Here is a 25,875-nt window from a genome sequence, read left to right as displayed (position 1 = left end):
TATAACCTTCCAATCAAAAATACAATCCCATGCATGAAAAACAAACAGATAAGATACAGTTAATTACTTGATAAGACAAATAATTACACACTTTGAAGTTGTTCCAGTTCATATTCCTAAAAAGAAAGTAATCAAATCCTTTGCAGCCTGAATGAGCCATGAACCTGTAAATTTAAGACGATCCATTATATACAGAACAAAAGGAAATAGGGGAATTAGAGAACAAGAATCAATTACATACAGAATTATGCCAAATCACATAATACTACCTGCACTCTTGAGTATGATAAACTACATTCCTCTGAATCTTACTCTTGGATGATCAAAGGGTGTTAACGTGCCGCACAAAATTCGAAGCTAGTGGAGCATCGTCATCAGATAAATAATACAATACATCAAATTAAATCCGGGAAAAAGGACAAACAAAAATAAACCGTACCCAACACCAATGGGTCACCAATCTGAGGGACAATGAAGCTGAAGCCACCTAACTGCATTTTTCTCCTCTGAATGCCTAGACGATCAGATGGCATTCGATGGGTTCGACAAAAAAAACTAGATCCAGAGCGTAAAGTAAAAGGGATTTCATTTTTAGAAAAGTCAACCTTGGCTCCGCTACTGCTCCCAGGAACAAGACCCTGCATCTCTTTCTGCAAGAACCTCAGCCTGCCATTCATATCATCCACAGCCCAAGATTTTTCACTAACATTTCTCACCATCTCCGGCGACATAATTGGTTTCAATGCACCCGAAACCATCATATAAAACCCGCACATCGCCACATAAACCAAGCTTAAACCCAAAATCAATCTCCAAAACTCACACCCAAAATTCCATTTTCTCTCCATCTTCTTAGTCATCTTCTTCGATTTCAATCTTACATCTGTTCAAAACTCAATTGTTCAAAATCAATCTTACATATGTTCAATGGGTGTAAAAATAAATCTACATATTGAATTGGGTTTACGGGGTATATTAGGTATTAAATTTGGGTTTAAAGAGATATTAATAGTTTAGTTAAAAATCAAATGGGTGCAAAGAGTAAGTTGGGTGTATAAATAGGTTAAATGGGTTTAAATAAAATTTCCCTACAAAAATTAGTATCCAAATATTATCATTTCAATAGTTTGATCATATTTCAATCATTCAAAATTTCTTCATATAAAAAATTTCGTTTTTAAAATTTAACTAAGACGTGGCCAGGGTAGATTCACAATTATACATACATACATACATACATATATATATATATATATATATGTGTGTGTGTGTGTGTGTGTGAATACATTCATCTACTACAAACGTTATTTTCAACTTTCTCGAACCTTGGCACCTACGGCCGAAAAAATTTCAAACCGATAATATCAAATCATTCGGTAATCGATACCAAAAAACAAAAAAAAAATCCCAACAATAAATATATATTTTAGTAATTTTTATTAGAATTAAGTATCAAAAACCCCTCAACCTTTCAGTATCATTCCAAATTGATCTCAATATTTTTAAACATTCCAAACAAGTACCCAATTTATTTAAAATGTCATATCCGTTAAGCCCCAGTTAAAAATCTGTTAATTAACTGGGGCTTACTCTATCTCCAAAATTAACAGAATGTCATGGAAGCATAACCTCCACCAAATAACGGTCACCACCACCCCATCATGCCATCACCTCCAAACCCAACACAAAACCACCAACTCCACCCTACAACTCAAGCCACCAACAATGAGAAGAATATCATGGAGGTTGCTGATATGGTATGGACCATCATGATGCAGCCACCACCATCTTTACCGCCCACAAAGAAGAACTGGAAGCTTTACGAGCCAAGAATCAGCGAATGAGAAAATCACATGAGCATAAACAAGCTCCTTGAAACCCTTATTGTTCTTAACACTCTTCTTTGTTAGGAGATTGCCCTGCTAATGTAACTTCAATTTTGGTTCATTTTCAATTCAATCAATACTTATTTGATCATAGGGTTTCATATTATATAGGCCTAATTGGATAAATGGTCCCCGTGGTTATAAGGTATTCAGATGATAGCCTCTGTGGTAAAAAAATTCGGATTTAAACCCTTGTGGTCTAAGTCTGTTAGGATTTAAATCCCTGTGGTATAAGTCTGTTAGGATTTATGCCCTTCTGTTAAATAATGCTGATGTGGCTGCCAAATGTCTGCCACATGGCAAAAATAATAATTTTTAATTTTTTTTTTAAAACCTGAATTTTTACAAAAAAAAAAAAAAAAAACCCAGATCTGCAAGAAGAAGAAGAAGGAAGAGGGAGAGGGAGAGGGAGGAGGGCGCGGGGAGAGGGCTCCGGCGGGAAGAAGAAGAAGAAGAAGAAGAAGAAGAAGAAGAAGAAGAAGAAGAAGGAAGAGGGAGAGGGAGGAGTCGCGCGGGGAGACTGGCGGGAAGAAGAAGAAGAAGGAAGAAGGAGAGGGAGGAGGGTCGCACGGCGGGGGGGGGGGGGGGGGGGACGGGCGGGGGGCGGGGGGGGGTTTCTGGGGTTTTTTTTTTTTTTTTTTTTTTTTTTTGTAAAAATTTAGGTTTTAAAAAAAAATTATTATTTTTGCCACGTGGCAGACATTTGGCAGCCACGTCAGCATTATTTAACAGAAGGGCATAAATCCTAACAGACTTAGACCACATGGGTTTAAATCCGAATTTTTTTACCACAGGGGCTATCATCCGAATACCTTATCACCACAGGGATCATTTATCCGATTAGGCCTATTATATAATATATGTTTGAAATTTAGATTTTGAGCCAACTAATATTAATAATGACCATGATGTACTCAATTGGTGGGTTTTGAATAGAATCTATATTTGAAATATTAACTGGGGCCTAATGAAAATGACATTTTCAATAGGTTGGGTACTTATTTATTAAAAAGGTTGAGATCAATTTGGAATAACACTAAAAAGTTTGGAGGTTTAGTTACTTAATCCTTTTTATTATATAATATGTATTTGAAATATCAGTGGTGGTTGGATTTGCATGAGATTGAATTTGAACCCTTTGTAAAAACTAAAACTCCCTCTCTCACTCAGAAGTCCCTCCCAGTTACATCATCTCTCCCGACTCCGACTACCCCTCTCTGTTTCTTCTCTGGCCACACCACAGCGCACACCACACCTCAAAGTTCATCTTCTCCAACAACTCCGACACCCTCTCTCTGTTTCTTCTCGACTCTGACTCCTTCTCTCTATTTCTTCCTGTCAACTTCTGCAATCGCCCAGTCCCACCAAATTTATCTTCCACATCCGAATTCCCAATGTCGACTTCCACCGAAAGACTCTCATCATACAAGCCTAGAAGATAAGAAATTTCACCCTAACTCGGATTAGTTTAGTGTTTTTTTAGTGAAACACTTGGGGAGTTTTGATCGAATTAGTTTTTTCGATTTGAGGATTGAATCGGGTTTTCGATTTGGGGTTTTAAAAATCGAATTATGGTTTTCGATTTAGGGATTTTAAAATCGAGGTTTTAAATTGGGGAATTACAAAAAAAAAAAACCGAATTAGGGTTTTTAAATTTCAATTTGGGTTTAATTTGGTTTGTTGTTTATTATTTATGGCTATCGGCTGTCGATGGTTGAGGTTTGAATCCTCCTACAGTTTGAAGCTACAACAATTTCCAGCATCCGAAAAAAACCGAAATAATTTTAAGATTACTGATTTTCGGTAACAGAAATTTCAGTTCGGGATTGGTGTTTTTTTTCCTTATTGCTAATATTTACGATTCGAGCTGAACCGAAACCAGCCCTATAGCACCCATACTACCATATATTATGGCGATCAGAAAACGAGATTGTGTTCAATGCTGTTTAGCATTGATTGAATTGATTAAAAAAACAAAATTCAGATGAAAAGAATTGAACATGTTTAGTAGTCTAGGGGTGTATTCAATTGAGATTTTGAGGGATTTTAATTCTTTTAATGAATCCAGAGGTATTTAATCAGGATTTTAAGTGATTATCTGAAATTCAATGTGTATTCAATCAGGATTTTAAGATAATTTATTAAAATCTTTAAAAATCCGGGTGTATTCAATTAGAATTTTAAAAAAGTTTATAACATTTCAGGTGTATTCAATTAGAATTTGAATTTAAAGAATTTAGAAAGTTGAGGAATTAAAGGGAATTGGAAATATTTTGTAGTGTATTTTAAGCGTCCACAAATCTCATCTCTTCCTATGAAATTTCGAGGGAATTGAATCAAAATTTTACATGGAATCTCTACAAATCTGTTAAACTTCATAAAAATTCATAGATTTATAAATCCATTAAAATATCTTAAATTCATAATTGAATACACCCCCTACATATGTAAGGTTGGCCTTAATTCTATAAAATTGTTAATATTTTGATACTTTTGCATAATCCCCAAGGACCACAACCCTACGGATGGGATTTTAGATAACTAATGTATCACATGTTGTGCTCATTTACGGCGATAAGCGGAAACAAATTAAAAATTGTGATGCAACCCGCCCATGCAAGATGTTATGTGGTGTAATTTGCAACCATAGTGTCCTATAGTCTACGCAAAAATATTATATGAACGTTCCTATTTTTGAACTTCTTTTAACTCTCCTCTTTAGCAAGCACATCTTGTAATCAATAATTTCATGTGGGACTTCTCTTTATTTAATTAGGCAAGGTCTTTTTAATCCATTAAGCTTATTTGTTTTTGTTGCTCATCAATAAGAATTGAATATATGATCTCGTGATGCTTTGGTGACCCAATTGAAATCTCAAACATCTGTTTATCTAAGATCACAACAAATTCCGATGTATTTATTCCCCGGCAAAAAGACATTCTATAGTGCGTAATTATATACCTTGGTCTAATGGATTTTGTGATAAATTAAAGAATAATTAATAATCAAAGCTTAATTGTAGCATTAATTCTTGAACTTTAACCCTAGTTTAGTTTTAGTTCCTAAACTCTCATATTAGTTTATTTAGTCCTTGAACCTAACAATGTGTTGTACCATTCATCATTTTCATTAACGACGTCTATTTTTAAATTTAAGGCTACGTTAGGCAATGCGATTTTAAAGTTGGTATGAGATCGTACTATGGTTGAACTTAAACAACATATTGAACTACGAAAAAAATTTCCTATGTATCAGTTAATTTTCTTACAAACAAGATCTGATTTTTTTTAGGTTTTTTTTCTTATTTTTAAATTCACTTTTAGTGACACACCCCGACCTAAATCTAGGCATGTTGGCCATCACATAAGGGTGACGTAGCCATGTGCACAGTGCGGAAGCAATAGAGATATAAAGAAATACGAATAAATAAAGACCAAGTTACCAGCAATACTAGCTAGGAGAAAGTGCTAGTGCGAGATTAAGTGTGAAATACACAACCAGAGCATAAATAACCTAAGTGCAGTCAAGCAAGACAAGTACTAATTATACAACACCCAATGGTGATCCTACGTTTATGATGTTCTATCAGAACTACCGTCGAAATCCCCGTGAGCCACCAAGCACTTCTACCTAAAACCTGGAGGGGCGCAAAATAGAAAGTGTGAGTGAGCAAAAACAAAACTTTTCAAAATCATTTCATTTCTCAAAAGTTCTAACCCCTCGCCGTAAAATCTGTATAATTTCCCAGAAATATAATATATGCTATATCATGAATCATACTCAAGATGATAATCCGTAGAAGTATACCATGCCAAAGTATCTCAATGCAATGCCATAAGTAGTCCAGACAAAATATATCAATGTCAGATATCGCATCAACCGAATCCCTCTAACTCAATCTGTACGGCTGAATCTATAGCTCATAACCAATCCCAATCATATCAAATCCTGCACACGAGTCGGAACCACCTAAGGTCTATACGACAAGACTAGGTGTAAAATAAATATGCTCTAGTGCTACGATCACGTGAAGACTGTGCGAATGATCGTGGGTCACCTACGAGTCGGAACCACCTATAATGGTATGTACGACAAGTCTGTGCACCTAACTTGGATCCAAGGTAAGGACATGATGCGGGAGGTGAACGTCACGTGAAGGATTGTGCCTTAACTCTGGGCGGGAGCACTAACACCGGGGTGCAGGTTTATGAGCTCTCAATACATCACATCATATCTCACATAACTAAAGTAACCTTATATCTTTAATTTATGAACTTACCTGGCACTTACATATGCATCCGCAACACTAATCATAAATATATGCAACTACTAATGCATAAATAAAATAGGCAGATACTTTGCATGGCATTTCAAAATGTATAATTATTCAAATTCATTTTCTGGGAAAAATCTCAAGTATATAGATATATAGGAAAACCAAAAACCCACTCACTGATATGTCGAAGGGTCATAGCCCCCGAGCCTCGATTGATGGTGCTCGTCCTCCGGATAGGCCTCACCTATATGCGAAATAACTAAATAAACGTTATTTAAAGCACATATACAAAACTAGGAAATAACTTCTCATACAATGCTCAAATGGGGTGTTTGAATATACAAACGTGATCTACCCAACACTATGAACACCCCCATATTTTTAGAAAAATTTTTTCGAGTACCCACGCGCCTTCACACACCGGCCAAACGCACGGCCCACGCACAGGCATGTGCCTCTGGCACACCAAACGGATTCCCTAACGACGTTAGGGAATATTCCGTTAAAAATCAGAATATGCCATTATGTTTACCTGACGGCGTCAAAATATTCCGTCAATTTTGACGGAATATTCTCCTCCTCCTTCCTTAGGTCGCCGGAGCCCGGCGCTGGTGCCACTGCTATCGCCGGAAACTGGAAAAATAATCAAACCTTCATATCTTTTTCGATTCTTAACCAAAATTCACGAAATTTATACCAAATTGAAGCTTACAACGAGTAGAACAAAATCTTACCAATTTAAAGCCCTAAAATCCACGGAATCTCACCGGAAAAACCTCGATAATCCGACCAAAATTTGAAACTCGCGAACTGGGACTTTCGACGTCCAAAACACTCCAACTTTCTTCCCCGAGCTTCGTGAAGGTGTTTTAAGGCTTCCTATAACCTTAAAACTCCTAGAAAACTTCACAATCACGAGTGCATGACCAGTACTCCAAATTGGGGTTATTGGGTTCTCGGGTTTTCGAGGGATTCACAAATCAAAAATGGTATAGAACAACTCCTGAACTTACTAGGAGCTCAAAGGTGCCAACTACAACCTCGATCCGTGACTGGAAGTGAAGGTTTGAAGGTTGTCCATACGTTGTACGGAAAATGGATAAAAATTCGAGAGAGGGAGGAGGGAGAGAGTGTCAACGGGAGGGTGATAGTGAGGGTGTGTTTGTGTGTGGTCCAAGTTTGGCCAACCAAACCAAAAACAACTAAAACCTTACTTTCTAATTGGGTCCAAGTACTTAGGAAAGAAAATAATTGGTCCACAATACAACTGAAACCACACAACACCACAAACGTTTAAGGGTAAATTAGACATTTCACACCATTAGATAATATCTTTCGAGACGGGCTGTCATATTTAGTAATGTGGGATGAAATTTCTAATATACTCCTAGATTTAACGGAAAAATGACGGCAGTAGTGAAAAAGACCAATGGTAAAACACATTATTATGTTTGACTAAGAAAACTAATGTGAAAGTTCAAGGACTATAATTAAACTAGGCGTAAAGTTTAGTGACTATTTTTACAATTAAGCCAATAATAATCAATAATGCTAGAGTCTTCAAATTTGTTTATCAAATATTTTGTCAACATTAGTACAATGAAAACGAAATAGGAAATAAGATTAATTTCAACTTAGGTATTGAATAAAGAGGTAATTACACTCTATCACTAAAACAAGCCCATATATATTTGAGTGATGTGCGATTCAGTCATTGAATTATTACCTAACTGAAAACTAAGTTATTAGATTTTATAATTTTTTGAAAAAATTAGTCAATTTGTTTTTTTAACTGTCAGTTTCCGCTACTATAAGGTTTGAAGTTGTTAGACTATTTCCAATAGAAGATGCAAAATGCGTGGTAACAACCGCTTTTACATTTTTTTGTTGGCCAAAAAACTCTCAAGTGGGAGAGATGTAAACATCTATCTTGACCATAAGATGTAAATAAAAATGCAAATTTACATTTTTTTAATATCTTTCTAAGGTGGACCCTGCCAGTTTAAGAGAGAAAAATAAATAGGACCCCAAATTTGCACCTCTTCCATCGAAGTAAAACTAAAATGTACATCTCTTGAAAATATAAAATTAATGTAAATCTGGCTTTTACATCTCAAATTTGCATATTTTTATTGGAGATACCCTTGTATTTAATTTTTCCTCAAATTAAGTCAAGTGATTTGCATGTAATACACTTTGGAGGGTAGATTGTAAGTTTTAATGAATTTAAAATTTTAATTTCTGAAAAATAGTGTATTGAGTTAACTTTGGAGGATAAATTGATCATTTTGCAACTTATATGCATTATTAAGGATTTACAGGCGAGAAAATTATGATTTTACTTTCAAATGTGTGTCATGTGCAAGTCACGTATCTTAGATTGACCAAAAAATAGATAGAATAGTTTGAATCTAGGGAACTTTAACGAAAAGCACCCGGTACTGTTCACTTTAACGAAAAACCACATTTTTACACTAAAAAGTCAATCCTGGTACTATTCACTTTACCCTTTATTTTGTCCTTATCATTAAAACTCAAAGTTTTCAAGCCATTTTCATTAGTTTTCCTTTGAATCTAATAGTATGGATGAGCCACTTAGCACTACAGTTTAGTGGTATTCCTCTTCACTTATAATAGTGAGAGGTCTTAGGTTTGATTCTTGCCAAATGAGAATTTGAACCATGTTATTGCTAGCTCATTGTGAGGCTTGACCCACTCTCATACCATTTTAGTGTAGATAATATCGTTTGTTAAGAAAAAAAGATATGGATGAAATGACAATTTCTAACGAGTTTAAGGACTTCTTTTTGTTGAAAAATAATAATTTAAGAACTTAACTTTCACTCGGATAATAATTCAAGGACGAAATCCACAATTTACTCTATATATTTGGATGCTCAGGGGTTGTGGTTCTAGTGACATATATTTGTTTTCGTCCAATTTGATAATTTTACAAATCAACTTGTGTACAGTAATAACAAAGTCATTATGTGTCTTTAATATAGTCATGTCAGTATTATGTAACATTGGATTGTAAAATTTGACGATTATATTGTAATTTTACATCCTTGTGATTCAAACATTGGATCTTTACATTATGTTGAAATTAACACCATTGAACGTGAAGCTATGAAGCCTATTTTAACCAAACTAGTCCCTAAAATTTGCATAACTCCTCACTTTGTTCCCTGAGATTTGAAATAAATATAAGTGATCACTGAGATTATCCACCATCAATCATTTTAGTCTTTGGGTAAAAAATTATGTTAAATAAGGATTAAAATAACAAAATTGCCCTCAATTTAATAAACAATAGGCCAAAATGATTTGACAAAAGTCAAGGGTATTTTTGCCATTTTTCCCTTATTTGATGGAGATTTTTTCACGGAATAACCAAAATGATTGATTGTAGACAAACTCAGAATCAATTCTATCGATTTCAAATCTCAGGGCCCAAAATGAGAAATTATGCAAATCTCAAGGACCATTTTGGCTAAAAAGCTTATTTGTTTTTCGATAAATATTCTTTTCAACATTTTGATTATAGGAATATGATATATACGTTATTTTGTTTAATTCAAAATGTAATATGGTCTGGTGGCATTTCTCATTGTTTATAAGTAGAGGTATTAAGTTCTACTATGAATGACGAATTTGATATTAATTTGTTATAGTCAACTTATTGTACAGTTTAGCTTAAATCTCAAACCCTTTAATATAAATATATTGATGTACAATGAAATAACTAAATATTATTCCTCATCCTATCAAAAAAGAAAACAAATTGCATGCCATGAAGCAAATAGGAATGCCTGATTCATAAATTTGTGTTGTGCCTGTCATGATATATATGCCACAATATTCAACCCAGTCATGCACACATTGCAAGTCCTGCTAAGAAACCATGTCCTTGTAGGCCATCCTGATCTCAGGGCAGTTCCCCATGCATATCTGTCTTGGGCGCCCTTTAATGGGGTCTACTGTAGCTGTCATGTACCTGGGGGCGAGGCAAGTAATTGGGTTTTCTCTCTTTAGTCATTATTTGACTCCAAAAAAATGATGATCATTATATTGGAGTAAAAACCAAACATAAATACAGCTTTAATTTCATGGCAAACTCAAGTGAGAAAAATTTACATGGCATGAGTTTCAAAAACCAATAACGCTTAAATTATGTCGAACCAAGATCGATCAATATTCTACGTTGCACCCAATGTTTATTGAATTTATTGATCAACAAAACGAGTTATTGCTCGCATCACTTAGCTCATGGGGATATAGCTCAATTGGTAGAAATGCGCTCTCTAATTGATGAGTCAAGTTAAATACAGGAAAGTCCCACAAAGAAATCTTAGACAATATCTTCTCATATGTATAATACGATGATATGCATAAAATTTTCTTCACATAACATTGTATTAATGTCAAAGAATATTCCGATTTTCAAGCTTCTTATTGAATGAGGTCAAACTGTCAAAGTAAAAAAGCCTCATAACACAGTACACACCCTTTCTTCTGCCAATGCCCATGGGTAATTGGCCCCTTTAATATTTAGAGTATAGCAATCCACTAGCGCAATTGACGGTTTCAATTCTCTTATGTATTTTTCCTTGCGCATACAATAATATCTTCTAGGATCCCCACACAGCCAACCATCAAATGAGCCGCCTTATTAATTAGTTGATCAAGTCAAACCTAGATACTTTTCATAATTTGCAGAAGCTGCAGATCGATCACCATTAATAAGAAAAAACAAACTTAGTTTTTAGCCCTTATTTTTTTTTTTTAAGTTTTAACAAAACACTTCAGATACTGTTTACTTTTAACGAAAAATTACATTTATACATTTTTCTGGTAATATTCACTATACCTTTAAAAATAGCTTTTCATTAAAAGGGAAGTTTTTTTTTTACTTTTCGTTAGTTTTTTTTTTCCTTGTTGGTTCAAAGTTCAAACTTAATAAAGGATTAGGAGTGCGTTTGTTGCACCAGACTATCTCAGACTGGACTAGCTTCAAGGACTAAGCTAGACTGGCTTATATTAGACAAAATTGAACTAACTTAGTAAAACGTTTGGTGTACTGTCACATTAAAAAACTAGACTAACTTCTAATTCTAGTTCAATTCCTAAGCTTCCAATTAAATTACCTATTTTCCTTATATCTTCGACATTAATACATAGAATGCAATTATCCAAAATATCAACCTGGAATCCAATTAATCAAGTTTATGATCTCTTATTTTCTCAGAAACCAAACATAATATACATACATATAATTAAGAAACATAATTCGCCACACAAAATGCATTTGGATAAACAAAGATTGGAGCTTTTAAGCAAATATTTTTATCCTAACTGACCTGCAAAAGATTTCGATAGCTGGACAAAAACTGAAGTTGGTGACTGAACAAAGTTGAAGTTTTGCAAGGAAAGAATAAGATAATAAATGGGTGAAAATTTTCATCTTTTTAGATTAATTAAAGTTTTAATTCTTATTTTGTGAACCTTCTTTTTCTTGTTTTGGGAGAAAAAGGGGGCACTGTCAATGCATGAACCTCTCTGGGATTTATGCCTCCTCAATGGGCTCTGGTATATTATAAACAAATCTAAAAAATCTCAAGCATAATAACGAAACCCTGGATTCGAAAATGAAAACTGATGAAACGGACAACTCGCAGATGAATCGGAATGGAGGACTATGACGAGCTTCAAAGTTGGACTAGCACGTAATCCAGTCCAGTCCAATGAAAGCTAGTGAGGGCAAACAAACACACCCTAGATGTACTAGGTCCCTTTGTGCAATATTTCAGATTCTCACAGTTACTGACATTGATATCAAGGTCTTGTTACATATTATATAATTTGCTTCATTAATTTAGTGTTAGGTACTATAAGGTCGACCAAGAGATAATAACTATATATTTGGTGAAGAAGAATATTTGGATGCTCTGCTTTGCGTATGTATAATGAGCATGAACTATGCTGGGCATCCCATGTTAGAAATATTCTGTAATTTTTCATGGGACTTTTACATTTATGTGTCCATGGAGCCATATCGACAACATTGAGCTAGCAAGTCAAGAAAATAAGATCGTAGTACGCAGATGTAGAGCTTTCTTTTGTTCAGATTGATTTCCCACACCTTTGCATTTTGACCTCATTTTCTCATACCTTAGGCGTGCCGTGTACCTATAATCATGTTATTGGTGAGTATTAAAATAGATAATGCTAGGTAGATGAAATTTTTAAAACAAATAATATGTTACCAATATGAAATAAACACGTTAATTAATACTTGAGTAATAATCTAATTATCAATGTCCACACATATGGTTTATAAATTTTAGTTTAAAATTTTGATCTCTCTACTATTACCCATATTAAAATACTATACCAAGATCATCTCTGATGTTCCTGATATCACTAGCAGTGCACGTGCATGGCATGCACCTCAGTACTTCAAAAGAAATAGAATATGCTGAAGTTGCAAAGGTTACTCACTAGGGCATGAGAAATATTGTCTTATCAACATTATATTATAAAAATACCACACTTAAATTATATTTTATAAATCCATGACAGTTAAAGACTAAATATCTTTTTTAAATATTTTTTTTCATTGAAATATGGTATTCTTGGTTGACAAGAATTACTTTGACATCTCACTTTTTATTTCCTCAAGTTGTTGGTCGAGAGACGGACATTTCAATCCCTCTGGACTTAACAACAATTCAACTTTTCCAACCAGAAGAAAAAAGAGCACTTCAACACTAACCGAGAAAGGTATTCGTGCACTTTTTGTTTTTGTTTTTGTTTTTGTTTTTCATGATATAGATCTTTGCACAATTGGTAAAAGCAAATGCAGGCCTAGAACATATTTGCACAATTGATAACCACACATCATTAATTTTTCTCTCCTACACACATCTTTTTATTTAAGTCACCGAAATTGAATCGATTAAACGAAAATTATGATTAAAATTAATGATGAGTGTACATGAGAAGAAAATTTGAGTGTGGTTATCATTTTGCTTTAAAAGATGGGCAAATATTAATTATTCCTAACCCTACTTGAGCAGTTTCCTTAACCTGAAATAAAACGTTAAAAAGTGATCTTGGGCCTGGGCCTGTCTTTGGGCCCTGGGTGTCGGCATAAATTTTGGAGGACAAACTAATTGGGTGCACCTGTAATCTGAGGTTGGTCCAACCCTACAACAAAGAATCCAAACTAGAAAATGAACATAAATGCCTACACCATGCGCAAAAGCCTAAATATGATGTGTGATTATTTAGTGAGAAACAACAAATGGGAAAATGTTGTAGATGTTGCTTTAGCTAAATTGTGTCTAAAGAGACATTTTCGTAGCTTTTGGAGGAGCCTTCGAGTGTTTATGTCCGATTATTCATGACCACGGCATAAGCCCGCACTCGATCCCAGTTGTTACTTACTTGTTTTAGGCTTTTTCCACTTGTTTGTTTGAAGATTTTGATTTTTGTAAACATATACCAGCCGAACCAAAATTTTGTTGTCCTACTCAAAATGGCATTTCATTTGTGTGGTTAACAGTGTTTGGTTTTTTTTTCCTTTTGTTTTTGGGGAGGGATGGGGGTGGGGTTTTAATTGATAATCAAGTTTAACGATGATCACAACTTTGACAGAGTGATAAATCATTATACTTCTGTCATGTTAGATGGAATTCCAGTCGTTTATTCAATAATCGCTGGCCAGGAAAAATCTGGCCAAAGTAATGAAATATTTTGACAATTTCTTGACACCCTTGCACGATATGCATTCGTCCGGAACAATCTGCCTAACCTACAACCAATTGGTTATGGCAGGGACGGGTGTGTTCAACAGAACTTGTATGTTCTAGTCAGCTCGGAATTTGATGAGTTTGTGCGAAATGAGTCAAATGACCAATCCCTGTTGTTTGTCTAGGATAACTTAATTTGGACTGTATACTTGACTCAAAATTCCAACTTGGGCTTTGAAATAGGGTTTTGAAGCTCAATCTCTCATGCCCCCAGTTAAGGACAACACTTCTCCTTCCCAGTAAGAAAAAATCCCTCCTTGCCCCTCTATTATCGCCTCATTTAGCGGTACAGATGTTATAATTGAAATGAGATAACTTATCTTTATATCATTACCTAAATATTATTTTTAGAAAAATTCTTCGATTTGAAAACCGTTTCGTCATTCATGCATGTCAAACAAATTGACAATTAATTCATCATAAGAATGCTATTTTGAGTGTTTGACAAATATAAATGACTAAACACACTCAAAATTGAATGAATTTTCTTGAGAGATTATCTTTAGATGATGATAAAAAAAAATGAACAATTTTAATTATAACGTTTGTGCGATAAAAGTAATGTCACATTAAACGGCAAGGAGGACTTTCACCTTACTGAGACTTAGGGAAGGGACAATACTTGGGTACAGGTTAGGCAGTACTCAATTTACTCACCTTATTAAGTACCAGTTTGGTACTGCTTAACTTTTAAAAAAGCACTTAGTTTTTTTGTGAAAAAAAAAAAAGCTAAAAAGGCAAAGCCTTTGGAAAACTAGCTTTTTATCACAATACACGGGTGAACAATGCCATTAAATGAATTTTTCAAAATGGCAACCTTACCCTCTCTTTCTCCTTCATCCCAGTTCTGGACTCCACCCCCTTTCTCCAGTCTCTCTCCGACTCGTACTACCTAGATTCACCACCCCATCCCCTCCATCTTTTCTTACTCCCCAGATTCACCAGCCCCATCTCTCTCCCAATCCCCACCAAATACACCCATCGCCACCTCGCAGACCATGATCCCAACCCACTCCCTGCTAGATGATAACCCAGATCCCACCCACCCATTTACCACCGCACCTTCCAAAACATGTAATGCCCTGGAAATCGAATTTCCGGAAATAGAAATGGGAGAGAGGATGAAGGTTCCAGATCGCAGGAACTGAAAGAGAAATGCGAAGGGACTAAGGCGGGTGAGGACTTTGAAATTTCAAGAGGGATCATTGATGTATAATGGAAGAAAAGCTAGAAATATTTTAGCATAACGAAATATAAAGAAAAAAGAATGAAAAAGCTAGAAAGAAAGGAAAACAAAGAAGAAAGGAAAAAGGAAACAATCATGAACTTTTTAGCAGAGAGAAAAAGAAGAGAAGAAAAGCCCATAAGTTTTGTTTTGTTCCTTTTTTTGTCATTTTACACAATCACAACATTTTTCATAAATATTTATCAAACACTACAACACTGCTTTTTTTTTATATTAAAAGCACTTTTACAATTATCGTTAACCAACACTTTACTGTTTTATTTCACAACTGCTTATTTTTACAGCACAACAGAAACAGTTTTTGTTCAAAACACAACAATACCAAACTAACCTAAGTAGGCCAATAAAAATTCTACAACGCACTTGTTATATTGGTAACCAAACACCCTGTCACATTAACCCATAAACCAAACACTCATCTTCTTCTTCCTAGACGCAGACATTCCACGTTCCACACACTTTCAAGTAGCCTCACCAGTCACCACCCACTACCCACTCCCATCTCTCCTCCAACCTCTGTCCTCCATCGATCACACCCCACACTCCACTCCATCCTCCAATGGTCAAGCCACCCCAGACCTCCGATATCTCTTCTCCATCGTCACCCTTCCTCTGCAACACTGATAAAAACCTATAAATCCGACCAAATAGGTGTGGTAATAATCCATTTTGATGTGATTTTTCAGACTCTAATCTCTTAGTTGCGGTCAAAATTTAACCTTTTTTTTCCCGCAACATGTCAAAATTTAACTTTAAAAGCATAAAAAATCATTAATTCTCAGTAAAGATTCAAATGATATTGATTATGAAGCATGTGTTGATGACGAGGAGCGAGATGCGTAGAGGAGGGGATGGGGCTGACGGCAACCATGACAGATTTGCCATGGTAACCCAGAAAGGGGTGGAAGATGATGGCGTTTGGTTATAGGTTTAAAGGGAAGAAGATGGTGTTTGGTTGTAGGTTTGTGTTAAATTTTTTTTTTACAGGTGTTGTGATTTTAGTGGGCCAACTAAGAGGGTGAGTAAATTGGATACTGACAAGGCAGTACCCAAGCATTGATTGGGTTTACTTGAACCCATGATGCAACAAGTCATACAAAGAAAAGTTGGTTACTATATATTGGTGTGAATTGTGAAAATCCCATTTGATAAATACCATAGAGAGATTTTTCAGTGTGACGGAAACACAAAGTGGTACATCATATATCACTATACAAATAGTGAGATATGTGTGTTAAAAAATTAATAATTTAAAAAATAAAATTTTCTACCACTTACATAAAAATAAGTGATATATCACTAATCTTCCCGTCACAATTAAAATTTTTTTATTACCACAAAGGTCAACTCCTCCCTCCTCTGTAACTTTTATTTTTCTTTGCACGTTCTCTGTTATCTCTCTCCATCTCCCTATTTCTTTCCCCATTTCTCACCCCTTGGTTTTATGTCGAGATTCTGTTTTTTTTTTTTAACTTCCTTCACTCTCTCTCTGCCCCACACTAAGATACTGCATTATGGGTTCACCTTTTTCCTCATTCTTTTAATCCTCTCTTTCAGTTATATATAAATCTCTCTTTTTAGAATCAAAAGGCCAGGCAGCAAATATCAGGCAGCTGCCCTCTCTGTCATGGAGAAGTCTAGCGATTCATCTCTGCTCAAAGCTGTTCCTTCAAAAGAAACCACATACTCATGCACTGAGGAGGAGAGTGGTTGGACTGCTTACTTTGAAGACTTCTCAAACAACAATAATAACAGAAGAGAAGAAGAAGGAGGAGGAGGACGAGGAGGAGCTCAAAGTTTTGGCTGCACCTCTTCTTTGGTTTCTGATGCTGCTTCTGGTGCTGCATGGAAATTAGTTTCCCACAACAATCAAAACCATGCAGGCTCTATTGGGGTCCCACCCAATAACATTTCCAAGAAATTAAGCTTCAAGAAAACAAGAACCAAAAAGATTTCTGGTGATGATTTGGAGGACACTGCTAGTTCTCCGGTTAATAGTCCCAAGGTCCTTCTTTATTTAGATCCACACATACAAATTAATTGTTCCCTTTTTCTTTTCTTTTTTCAATTTCTGTTAGTTTGTGGGAATTGACTTTTCTTTTGCGGTCGTTATTATTTTAATAGATTGGTGATTCGAGACCAGTTGGTATAAACCCAGATAGAGATAGATGATCTTCTTACGAGTATGAATTCTTTGGTACTATTCTTTTTCTTTTCCTTATTATTTCTTCTATTAGTACTCTCTTGAAAAGAGATTAATTATTTGATTAATTATGATCATTTTGTTTGGTCCTGATGGTTTTGTAGGGTAAGGAGGAGACTACTGTAGGACATTTTGCAGAGATGGAACAGGCAGATGATGAAAAAACTAGTGATTGTACGGGCTTAAAGAAAAAAGGGTTGTGCTCCATGTCCTTGTTGGTGAACTATCTTGGTTAATTTTACATTTTTCAAAGAAGAATCTCTATTTCAACCTCTCTGCTAGTTGCAGATGCTTTCTTTGTCTTCCATAACTTACTGTGTAAAGGAAATATCTGTCCATATAGTGTATATATAGTTCTTGTAAAATATGTGATCATTCCCTCTCTCTCTCTCTCTCTCTCTCTCTCTCTCTCTCTCTCTCTATATATATATATATATATATATATATATATGTGTGTGTGTGTGTGTGTGTGTGTGTATACCTTTCATTTCTTCTATAGTCCAGATTTTTGCCAGATCAATCTTCCATCATGTATACTAACATGAACTATATTATATGGGTTTGTTATTTCACGATATATAGTACTAAACTAGCTAATTTATGTATAGATAAATCTTACCATAGTAAATAACTGGAAAATATTCTTTTGCTAGTATTATATTGCTTGAATAAACCTAACGACTGTTGTGTACTTTCCTAAATGCGTGTTCTATAAATATTCAAGTCTAATTAACATAAGCGTTTATCTAGCAATATAAATAGTTTTACTAATGGATTTGAAGTTACATGAAGTAGCTAAGACTAGTAAACAATTTTATCAATTAACTTGGACGCAATGTCTTAGACTGGAGATCTTCATTTGATGCCACAACGTGTCTTAATATCAAGCAAGCCAAATTATATAACGTAAATCGTGTTCTTTTTTGGAAGCTTTCCTCAAAAGTAACCCCAAAATTCAGCAGTTTAATAAGGGAATTGTTATTAGTACTCCAAAAATCTAAATTTGTACTCCAAACTTACTATAATTAGAAAGAAAAAAATACCCTTGTAAGGAGTGTACAGTAAAATTTTTGAACTGCTAATAACAGTTCCCTTTAATAAAATAAAAAAAAAGTAATGAAAGTAGCACATGAAAGTGATTGTGGTTAATTAACAGAGTCATCAAACAAGGCCGGCCTTTTGCGCCCCCCTTGCTACATTTCTTCTCATCGACTTATCCACTGATCCCATGTATGAATATAAATACCAAATAAGATTTTTTTTTCATTGTTACAAACGACATTACTATTCTAAGTTATATTGAGAAAAAAAATGTTAAAACTTAGGACGTAGTAAATTAAAACACAATGTCCTATTAACCAACCAAAACGATACATATGACTTGCAAATAAAATATGATAAAATTTATGTAATTCTTATTCTACAGATTCTAATAGGGTATTATATTTGGTGACTACTAATAATTGATACATGATATATTAATATATATGCAAAGGGCATGAGAATATCGCAACAACTAAATCCTAAAGGATGCAAGTTCCTTGTACGTCCGAAATAACATTAAAAATAGCTAGAAATAGTTATAAAAGGGGGAAAAAGTAGATTGATAGGTTTATTTATTAATTCAGCTCCAAACTCTTGCAGGCCATTCATGTATAAAAAAAACTCAGAAACGGCTGCAATACAAGACCCCTCCATGTGCACGGAGCACTAAAAGCAGGTGAGACGGCATTCATAATTTAGTCTGCTGCTGCCCTTTGACTCTTTCATATTCTATAATATTCCTCTTCTAAACCTTTCGATCAGATTCTTCTCTGCATAATTAAAGACTAAGATGCTACCTATATATGTGCCTCCTGTGTTTTTGGCTAAAGGGTATCTGAATGAAACCTCATTGATATATGCATGGTCGATTTATTCTTTGAATATCTAAGGTTTTAAGAATTCGCTAGTGATTGTCTCTTTTTTTTATTGTCTAATATGGCGTTAGGAATTTTTTGCGAGGAATTCTAATTTTAGTGTGGATGAAACTTAGGTACCGTTTGGTACATAAACGGGATGGAACGAGATGGAATGGGACGGGACGGAAAGGGACTGGACGGGACGGAACAAAGATTTCGTGTCATGTTTGGTACTAGTAAGATGGAACAGAACGGAACGGGATTAAATGACTAACTTACCCTTTTTATTTGACTCTCCCTCTCTCTCCCGTTTCTCTGTTTTCTCTTCTTCCATACGTTTCATGTTCTTCGCATGCCCATATTGATCCCAGTAAAAATCAATCTCAGTAAATCAAACTCATACTTTCTCTTCATTTCATTTTCTTTCTCTTCAATTCAAACCCATAATTCTCTTTTTTTTAATTTCTTTCTCTTCAAACCAGACACAGAAAAATCCCAAATTATTATTTTAGGGAAAAACTAATGAAATCTCGAAAGTTCGTATTCAAACAACCACTTTTACTATAAAACTTACAAAATTAAACTAAAAAAGGTGAAATTGAACAAAATGCCCCATTCTTAGCCTCCACCGGATGCTCCTCATCGATGTGGTAGCAAAACCCAACAACATCAAAATCCTCGGCGCAAAAAGGGCACAAAAACTCGGCCTTTAACTCATCGTCTCCGTCAGTCTCTTCGTGTAAAAGCAGATCTGCACGACACAAACCGCGATCATTAGCACCAAAAACCACCCATAAAAAATCAAGAAAATCATCAACAAACAATGAACACCGCCAGAGGCAATTTGGAAAAACTCACCGGATCGCGATTGGTACCGCCTCGACGAGGAGGTCGAAAAGAGACTGCTCCACAAATTATCAGAGTCCATTTTCTATGCAGTACAAAATCAAATCACGGCGACTAAGTTTCAATTTACAGAGGTTTCGTTGGAGTGTCGGAGAAGAAGGTGGAGCGTGGAGGTGACGGCGTCGGAGAAGAAGGTAGAGCGCGAAGGGACTGAACCGGCGGCCATGGTTTGGGTTCAGATGGGTTTTTTGCGATCGAATTCGAAGAGAGGAAGGCTACGGGAGAGAGAGGAAGGGTAGACAGTGGAATTAATGAAAAAGATGAGGGGTATTGTTGTCCAAAAAATTATAAATTTGTGTTCCACGAGATGGAACAACCCGTTCTAGGGGGTATGTGGAACCAAAATTTAACCCATTTTCGTTCCGTGGGACAGGCGTTCCACACAATTTAAGCGCACCAAACGTGGGACGGAACGCATCCGTCCCACTTTGTTCCGTCCCGTTCCACGTACCAAATGCACCCTTAATGCATATGTATTATCATCTCATTCTTTGACTACTTAAAATGCGGGACCGTTAACGAATTATGTGTTATACGGTGGGTATGATCGAAAGTATATTTCTTTTTTGTTTTCTCATCAACCAAACAAGGCATTATTAAAACACAAGAATGTCAAAAGTGGGTATTAATGGACACTTTTGTTGCGAGTTGATGGAGTGTGGAGAGTTTGTTCCACATTGGTGAGGGACAAGTCTAGCTAAGAGCTTATATGATGATCTTAGGCTACTCTTTATATTGTCAATTAGTTTTATGATGGAATCTCAATTTCATCATGGTATCAGAGCAGGTTGTCTCTCGTGTGAAAGTCCAATGGGCCACACGTGCTCACGTGTCACTCACTTGTTGTCCACGTATAGGATTGAAAATCGGCCACACGTGCGGTGGCATGTTGAGAGTTGATGGTGCATGAAGAGTTTGTCCCACATTGGGAAGGGACAAGTCTATCTAAGGACTTATATGATCTTAAGTTACTCTTTATATTGCCAATTAATTTTATATATGGATGTTTGACACTCTAGTCTAGAAAAAGGTTCGTGGTACATATACAACTACTTTTTATAAGTGCTATAACGTACGATAACAATGTTCTTGATGCGCTTGTCAACTTGATCGTAATGGATAATACTTTCTCTACTGACTGCGTAGTACGTACGCACTTGGATCAGTGTTATTTAATTGAACCAGTTTAATTTTCTTTCCCATAATAACAAAATAACTACTATTTCATGCACATAAATTTGATATCGATGTTTTGGATAATTGTAAGACTATCACTGCACGAAAAATGACTAATAAGGCTACATAAAGACAACAGATATATAATGTATTTAAAATGACTAGGGATAGCCACTTAGTACTTCGGCCTAATAATATTCTTCTTCACTTGTAAGTTAGATGTCTTAAGTTCGATTCTTACCAAAGGAGAATTTGAACCACATTATTGCTTGCCCATTGTGAGGATAAGTTCACCCCCTCAATCTTGAAGAAAGTTGGGGTTTCACCATAAAACCAATTGGTAAGGAGAGTAGCTCAACCTCTTATAAGCCCATGCAAAGTCCCTCCTCCATCAATATGGGTCTCATACTCAACACACCTTCTTACGTGTGGTGAATTTTCAAGCCTAACACATGGACAACACAACAAGGTGACATGGAGCACGTGTGGCTGCTTGACTTCACACGTGGGACAACCTGCTTTGATACCATGAAGAATGTTGAGATTCCACTATAAAACCAATTCGCAATATGGGAAGTAGCCCAACCTCTTATAAGCTCATGCAAGGTCCCTCCTCCCATCAATGTGAGACTCATTCTCAACAAATTTTTAGTATAGATAATATTGTTTGTTTCAAAAAAAAAAAAAACTAGGGATATAATGTAATATTTTGAATGACTAGCTAGGTGCGTTGTAAGTACACGATAATATTTAAACAATCTTATCCCTTCTAGGATGGACCTTTAGAAGAAACCATGATTGAACAAAATAATGAGGAAATTTAGAGGTTTTTGTTTTTGGTAGCATGAATGTATTTTGATACAACGTTATCTCTACTATTATAAAGTCAAGCTCTCTGTTTATTTCATAAACAGTTCAAATCTCATAAACCAATGGCTAACTCAATGGCGAAACCATAATTGAAATTTTCATCTATGAAAGCCCAACTTAAGACCTTATAATTGAAAAAAAATACGCGTGATGCTAGTTAATTAGATTAGCATAAGTACTTATATACTAAGGAGGAGAAAGAACCTTTAAATGTTTAATGAAACCCTAGTATTGGGAACATTATATTATAAGGAAAACTAATGAAAAGGGTTTGAAAACTTTGAGTTTTAATGATAAGGACAAAATAAAGGGTAAAGTGAATAGTACCAGAATTGACTTTTTAGTGTAAAAATGTGGTTTTTCGTTAAAGTGAACAATACCGGGTACTTTTCGTTAAAGTTCCCATTATTATAAGCATGAAATTAATGGCTAAGACATGGTGGCAACACACTATACAAGGACCTTATTTAATAACTGTATCAGTTTTCTTTCAACTCAATATGTGTGGGAATTTTAACAGTTTTGTAAAACAACATGCTATAAGTCAAGGTGGAGCTGCAGAAGGGGGCTAGCTAGGTCTATCCTGGTTTCCATGTGCCTCCACCACTGAATTTGATAGTTTTATTAGAGATGAGAAAAATTATTGTTTTTCTTTGCTTTGTTGTAAAATCGGGTAAGGCAGGTATTCTTTTCTTAATTAGATTTTTTTTTTTTAACAAATGATATTATCTACATTAAATGGGAGATGGGTTGGCTTAGCCTTATAATGGGATAGCAATAATGTGGTTCAAATTCACCTTTAATGAGAATCGAATCTAAGATCCTCCTCAATAAATTCTTAACTAAAATTTGAATTAATAACTTCTCTCTCAATTTTTTTTTTCTTCAATAGTTTGGTAGGGTTATGAGGGAGGGGAAAAAGGGGTGCGAGAGTCGACAAAGAGGGCCACAAGGGTGCTTGATTTCCACGGTAACACTAGCCATCCTCAACAAATTCTCTCTCGACCATATAGAGGTAATTTATGCAAAACCATATAAACTACGTCTATCCATCTATTATATATAAAGAGAGAAGAAAAGGTGAATAGTCTTTTGGTGTCACCGACTTTCAACAAAAATAATTGGACAAAAATGCCCCCAAAACAAAAAACTTCAAAGGCACCTCAAAATAATGCATCAAATAAGGCAGAGCGAGAGGCAGTGAACAGTGGGATTTGGTGTCACTAGCTTTGTAACATCCCCCATCGACCAACGGAGAAGAGGTGATGTGCCTTATATGTACATGCCCACCTCCTATAGCACGAGGCCTTTTGGGAACTCACTGGTTTCGGATTCCATCTGAACTCCGAAGTTAAGCGAGTTTGGACGAGAGCATTCCTAGGATGGGTGACCCGCTGGGAAGTTCTCGTGTGAGTTCTTAGAAACAAAACCGTGAGGGCGTGGTCGGGGTCCAAAGCAGACAATATCGTGCTACGGCGGAGCCGGTCTGGGATGTGATAAAATGGTATCAGAGCCATTATACCATGTGGTACGAATGTGTCGACGAAGACGTCGAGCCCCTAAGGTAGGATGGATTGTAACATCCAACATTGAGAAATTGAGAGGGGGTGATGCGCCTTATATGTACATGCCCACCTCCTATAGCACGAGGTCTTTTGGGAACTCACTAGTTTCGGATTCCCTCGAAACTCCGAAGTTAAATGAGTTCAGGCGAGAGCATTCCTAGGATGGGTGACCTGCTGGGAAGTTCTCGTGTGAGTTCACAGAAACAAAAATGTGTGGGTGTGGTCGGGGCCCAAAGCGAGCAATATCGTACTACGGTGGAGCCGATCTGGGATGTGACAGGCTTCGACAAAAAAAACTGGACCAAAATGCCCCTTGGCAAAAAAAAATTCAAAACCAACCCAAAATAATATATCAAATCATGCAAGGGTATTTTGGTAATTTGATCATCATAAAATATAATATAAATATAAGTGGGAAGAGAGAAAAGAATAAAAAAATGAAAGAGAAGAGAGAAAAGAATAAACAAATGACAAAGTTGATGGTGCCCATGTGATGGGGGAAGAAAAATATAAGAAAAATTATGAATGTTGTGTTCAAAATATCTTAAGAGGCACGTAGCGCTGTTGATAAAAAAAAGAAAATAACGAAATAAAAAAATATTGAAGCAATTCACGCATATAAATACATTTAAAATGTATAAGTCGCGCGTAGCGTGTTGTGATTCAAAAAGTGCCTTTTGCACGCGGTTGTTTATTAACTATTATTTCTCAATTTTTAAACACTTAAGAGGTGCGTAGTGCCGGTTACAAAAAAAAGCCTCTCGCACGCGCATAATAATATGATTCAATTAGTTGTCAAATGATCTTCTTTTTTTAAACAAATGATGTTATCTACACTAAGGGGAGGGAGTTGCCTTAGCCTCACAATGAGCTAGTAATAAGTTGTTTGTTAAATATTATTTTTCTAATCTTAATGTAAATTCAATAAAATGTACATGGAAATTGAAAGACTGCTTTTATTAATATGGATTCAGCTGTTTTGATTAGTTAAAAGACCGCTTTTATTAAATGTATTTATTATTCATTTCCATCTACATTAATAAATACATTTAAAACATGTAAATCGTGATTCAAAAAATGTTTTTTGCACGCGCTCATAAATATTAAAATGCCAAAAGAGGATATTAAGGGTTCATTTGGAAAATGACTTCTAAATGGCTGAAAAGGTTTTTAGTGATTTTTTTTTTTTGAATCAATCCTTAGTATAAATGCAAGTGAATCCTTTAAAAGCACTTGGAGTGCTTCATGCAAGAAGAATAGCGAGAAGCATTTCAAGTACTTTTAAAACCCAAAATCATTTTCTCTAAAAACACTTTCAATCATTTAAAAAACTTTCTAAACGTGTCCTAAAAAACGAAGTGACAACAAAAGACCCTAATTAGGTAAATTTTTTTTGAATCGTCATCAATAGTTGAAGAAGTTCGTGAAAAATTTAGGCTATAAGTGGATTGTGGATAGTGTACAGTTGGCCTACCATGGTCTAAATTATATGTAAATTAATTAAGAAATTGTTATTGACACTTCAACTTCAAATATAAAATATCTAATTGTTCATTTTAAACGTTTTATATTTAGTAAGAAAAATACTCTTATAAATAGTGCACAATTAAATTGTTAGAATACCAATAATGATTCTTTCAATTATATACAGTTATCCAAGATAAGTCGCCTTTGTGTGACCAACTACCCTTCGCATATTCTCCTCTAATTATTCAAATCCATCATACAAGTAATTGTGAACTTCATCGTGTGTGTGTGTGTTTTGACGATTAGTTTAAACTAGTTCATCTAAATTAAATTATAGAAAGGTGGATTCAAAGATGAAAGCAAAGGGATTTGTAGACCGTTTGTAGCAAACTTTTCTGAACTTAAGTATGTAACCGCCTGTAACTAATTAATTTAGCTGTATATGTGATAGCATACCAAGTCATAATTATGAATATGATGTGATAAGTTTACCAAGTCATAATTATGAATATGATGTGATACAGAGTGCTTAGGTGCTACTTTAAGTTCCTCTCCATACTCCCT

General features: G+C 35.2%; 1 long non-coding RNA gene and 1 pseudogene across 1 annotated transcript; one reads left to right on the top strand and one right to left on the bottom strand.

Annotated features, from left to right (window-relative positions):
- Positions 1-5,433: 5,433 nt before the first annotated feature.
- Positions 5,434-7,291, bottom strand: LOC126612267 (uncharacterized). The gene is made up of 4 exons (XR_007618995.1): positions 6,898-7,291; positions 6,696-6,796; positions 6,341-6,407; positions 5,434-5,524 (listed from the first exon to the last, which is right to left on the bottom strand). It is a non-coding gene; the product is annotated as an uncharacterized LOC126612267 (long non-coding RNA).
- Positions 7,292-16,706: 9,415 nt separating this feature from the next.
- LOC126612263 (vascular-related unknown protein 1-like) lies at positions 16,707-17,810 on the top strand (annotated as a pseudogene).
- The last annotated feature ends 8,065 nt before the right edge of the window (positions 17,811-25,875 follow it).

The sequence above is a fragment of the Malus sylvestris genome, chromosome 17, assembly GCF_916048215.2.
Source record: "Malus sylvestris chromosome 17, drMalSylv7.2, whole genome shotgun sequence".
NCBI classification, from domain to species: domain Eukaryota; kingdom Viridiplantae; phylum Streptophyta; class Magnoliopsida; order Rosales; family Rosaceae; genus Malus; species Malus sylvestris.
The sequence above is the reverse complement of the archived record's forward strand: the minus strand, read 5'-3'. Positions and strand labels throughout refer to the sequence as shown.